This window comes from Nicotiana tomentosiformis, chromosome 9 (genome assembly GCF_000390325.3).
Source record: "Nicotiana tomentosiformis chromosome 9, ASM39032v3, whole genome shotgun sequence".
In the NCBI taxonomy this organism is placed as follows: domain Eukaryota; kingdom Viridiplantae; phylum Streptophyta; class Magnoliopsida; order Solanales; family Solanaceae; genus Nicotiana; species Nicotiana tomentosiformis.
Window position 1 is genome coordinate 74,328,965 of NC_090820.1, and position 4,971 is coordinate 74,333,935.

General features: G+C 29.2%; 1 long non-coding RNA gene across 1 annotated transcript; it reads right to left on the bottom strand.

Moving 5' to 3' along the window:
* Positions 1-3,278: 3,278 nt before the first annotated feature.
* LOC138899588 (uncharacterized) lies at positions 3,279-4,018 on the bottom strand. The gene is made up of 2 exons (XR_011411324.1): positions 3,596-4,018; positions 3,279-3,454 (listed from the first exon to the last, which is right to left on the bottom strand). It is a non-coding gene; the product is annotated as an uncharacterized lncRNA (long non-coding RNA).
* Between the last annotated feature and the right edge of the window lie 953 nt (positions 4,019-4,971).

The window sequence follows — 4,971 nt, forward strand, 5'->3', positions numbered from 1 at the left end:
AGAGAAATATTAATTTCGAACAAAAATAGTGGTGTATGCACAAAAATGAAAGCGTGGGATTTGAAAATATAATTTGTTGTTGGAATGCATACATTTTAGTTTGAGAAATTACATTAATCAAAAAACAAATTGGAAAAAATTTCAATTGTGTACATAATTGATGCCTGGTAGTCCTCGACAAAATGACAGAGTTAACTGACTTTATTACTTTTAATTATGTTAAATTTGGTGAGGTCAATAGAATATTGGTCAAACTAAGCTAAGGTACATAATTTTTGGTAGATAGTTTTAATATTTTCACTTTTTCTTTTATTACTCCTTAAATATGCGCCAAAAAGAAGAAGTTGAAACTTGCAAATTGTTTCTATTTTAAATAGCTTTTGAGTTTTTTTTTTTTTTTTATTCTTTCTTTCATTCTTCAGGGACTGAAGGAAAATTAAAAGAGGAAGTAACACTTCTTATACAAGCATCTTTTGGCCCCTAGGCGTTGCTCTTTTCTAGTTATATTGTGAAGTAGTAATTTTGATATAAATTTATGGCAAGTTAAAATTATCTGAATGTTAAGTTTCAAGTTAGTGTTTATTTATTTCAAAAATCATGCAGGTATTACTTCTAACCCTATTGTTTATATAAATAATAATGTTATCACTTGCCTTTTAAGTTCATACAGTAATTTATGTAGTATATTAAAAATTTGGATTTAACTTGTTGACTTTCGTAACTTTTCATTGTTTTAAGTGCAGTGCCTTTAGAACTTTGAGCCAAAAAAATTAATTCAGTTATAATTGTATTTTTCTTTTAAACCTGATTTTGTATCTTAAGTTTTTCAATTTAATTATCACTTACAAGGTACTGAAGCAACTGCAATATTCTTGAGCATTATAGTACTACCATTTCGTAATGTAGTTGGCATCTATAACAAGGTTATAATTTTATTTGATAAGTTGTGGATTTACTCTCTATGCAATAATTTATATTTTATGTAATTAAATAAAGACCATTTAAAATCTAATCACATAGAAATGTCCAAAACAAAAAAAGGTTTTTAAAATTTTATGTAAGATCTCAACATAAAATTTCAAGTTTAATATTTGTACATAGTCTCTGAACTTTTAAACATGGTGGGTTAATTTACATATACTGAACTTAAACTAAATCAAACAGTCCCTCAAGTTAAATAATTACGGCATGGATAAAATTAAACTCAATAGTCATTAAAGTAACTTTGGCAAGTCAAAAATAAATAAATTATTCGATCCGATCTATATTTAATTAATACGGATAAAACAAAATAAGTTAACCAAATAATATGGATATTCACGGCTTTTTGAATATGATAACTTGTCACGACCCAAAACTTAACCCGTTGTGATGGCGCCTATCGTGATACTAGGCAAGCCGACATCTCCAAAATACTTTCAACATTTAACAGAAATGAATTAATATATTTAAAATAATTGGAGACTTTCATAAAAACGGGGTAAAACCCAAAGCATAAGTGCGAAAACAAATAGCCTTACATCGGGGTGTCACTGAGTCATGAACATATAGATATCCAGTCTAATACAAACAGTGTCTAAGTATCAGTACAGAAAGAAAGAAAAAAATATAGAAGGAGAGACAAGGTCTGCGGACGCCGGCAGCTACCTCGCAGTCTCCGATCGCGCACGAATTCAACGACCCCCGTGATCAAATATACCTGGATCTGCACATGAAGTGCAGGGTGTAGCATGAGTACAACCAACTCAACAAATAACAGAAATAAATAAAGAACTGAGAAGGTAGTGACGAGCTATACAAATACAATTCATTTTCAGTAATTCCAGCAAAGAATAGACATGCTTTCAAATTCGACAGTTCAAGTCAAATCAGTTTATACAGTTACAATGCAGGTAATCCGGATATAGAATCTTTCAGAAATTCCACAACAATGACAGATAGCAACTAAGTATATCAACAAATGAAAAACAAATACAACCTCTCAGGGCAACGGACACTCATCTCGTTACAACAGCTCAATTACTCGGCTCTCAGCCCTCAGTACTCACACTCAATAGGTACCTGCGCTCACTGGGATTGTGCAGACTCCGTAGGGGCTCCTACAGCCCAAGCACTATAATTCGCACGGATAACTTATGTGTTGTACGGGCAACTTACGTGCTATCGTATCATATCAAGATCCGCATGGACAACTCATGTGCTACAGTATCATATTAGAATCCGCACGGACAACTCACGTGCTAAGTATAAACATCATGATTCGCACGGACAAATCACGTGCTACGGTATCTATACCTCATAACCAGGCCCTCGGCCTCACTCAGTCACGTACCTCTCTAGTCTCACGGCCCTCAGAAATCATAAAGACACTACAACAAATTTGATTATCAATGACGAATTATTCTGTCACTTAAACTTCATATTATGTCATAAAAAAGCTTTTATGACGAAAAATAATTCGTCAATAGTTCGTCCATGAAAGAGGGTCACTAAAAGTATACAAAGACAACTTATTGTTTCGTCGCTAAATAGAACTATATTAACAACAAATTTTTTTCCTTCCCCAAATGAATAGTATCTGTGACAAGCTTGTTTGTCAGAGAAAGTAAAATAAAAATTGTATCTAATTATTTATTTTCGTCACTAAAAAGTTGTTAATACCGACAAAATAATTTTGTCACTAACTATTTAGCTTAATTAGTGACGACGTCAATTGTCTCTAAAATTGTGCATATTTTGTAGTAGTACAAAAGTAGTTTTGTCACTAAAGATCACCTTTTATATACGAAAAAATATTCTGTCCCTAAATGTATGAATTAGTGACAATTTTTCTTTTGTAAAAATGGTTTATAATTTTATAATTAAAAATTAATTCCATCTAAAAATTTATTTTTATCAACTAAATAAAATTATTGCTACAAATTTTTATGATTAGTGACAATTACACTTGTCATAAATAAAACGTTACTTGGTGGTCGATAAAAGCAATTCTCAGACAAATATTATTTTTGCCACTAGATACATTCAATTTGGGACAAACTAATATAAATGTGAATGTCTTGAAAAGTATAATATAGTCGTTGCTGAAAAATAAGGTTTTAGAGGTATACATTTTGTCAATAGTTACAAAATCTGATGTCATTTAAATTAGTGGCGGTTCTATTTATAATTAGTATACCTAGTTTTCCATTAATTGATAATTTATCATTTTACAAATTGGAAATAACAAAATAAAACATGCATGGTAACAACAAAATATTTCATCCATGATCATATAATTCTAAACAACTAATACTATATTGAGATAATATCTCATTACAAACTCCATAAATGAAAATACATAAATAAAGTAAAATCTATCCAACATGAAAAGTCTAATCGGAATACAAGAATAATTCTAATGTAACCACTTATCTAATAATTTTACTCTTGAATAACTTCCACGTTTATGTACCTGTGAAAAAAGTTATAATTTTAGTCATACGTTTTTATACATGATTTAGAAAAAAAAATTAAACGTTAATCATAAATTATGTATTAATTAGTGAAGCAAACAATAGAATAAGAAATAAGTACTGGTGAATAAAATACTTACTCGATTTAACACAACAGATATTCTCAATTCCTCTCTGGCTGCAAATAACCTCAAGAATTAAGAGTAAGAAATGTCAAATTTTGAGTACTTAACCTCACAAAAATTAAAGAAACATAAACAAAATATCTTTAAATATTCTTCATAAAATTTAAAAAGAAACCACTACTACATAAACACAGTGAGATCCGGTATGAGATCTGTACCGAAGCAAAAGAGGTACGAGAAATGGCATTGGGTCTTAAAACAAAACATCATTACAGTTTTAGTCTCTTAAAGTTGTTAAGTTAAAAAAAAAGCTTCGAAGAAAATCAAACACTTTGGATTGTATGTTTAAGAGAGAGAGAGATGATATATCATGATAGCAATAGGCAGATCTTACTAGGGTAAGAGTTAGATGAGGATACGAGGAGACATGGGGGAGATGAAGGGGATGGAGGCGGCAGTATACAAATTAAAAGGAGGGATTTGGGGAAACATAAAGAAAAGGAGGCAAATTTACCGCCACTTTTTTGGTTCAACTTTGAAAAATAATGAAAACCAAAAATGTTGGTTTTTGGGTAATTAAGTATTTTATTAGTAACAAAAATATTTTTACTAACCTTAAAAAATATATTGTTGGCAATTTATTTACACTTTATCTTTATTATATTACCAAAAAATATCACAAGATTAAAACGTTTGCTAACAAGGATAACTCATGATTAAAAAATTTATTATACAAATCAATATTAAATCAAATTGTTAAAAGATAAAAAATAATTAATTTAAAAAGTTATTCATATTTCACTAATTTAAATTAACAAAATCTAATAATTTATTAGTAAATTCATAACTAGTTATACATACAAAGATTTAAACTCTAAGTATACCTTTTAAAATATAATTAAAAATTAATTTCTTTTAAATTTGATGGAAGATATCTACAATAATTAAAGAGGTACATTCAAGGAGGGATGAAATTGTTTCAAAATATCTCAAAGTAAAAAATAATTAAATTTTTAGTGACGAAACTATTTTCGTATTCAAATTATGATTAATTTTAAGACAAATAATAATTTGTCACAAATTGTCTACAACATTAGTGACGAAACTAATTTTCACCAATGTCTTTAACTTTGTGGCTTATGTTACTTAATATTTGGCGCCAAACCATTTTTTTTTAGGAAACTTTAGTAGACAAAACTTTTGCTATGAAATTTATGTTTCGTCACTAAAAGTATGTCCCTGATATATTTAAGTATGGGTGTAATTTTTGTCACAAATAGTCAATAATTAGTGACGAATTTTCAGCGGTAGCTAATAGTTTTGTGGATTAAATAGAGACGATACTATGATTGTCACGAATTGTTTATGCTTTAGTGACAAAAGCTAAGGTC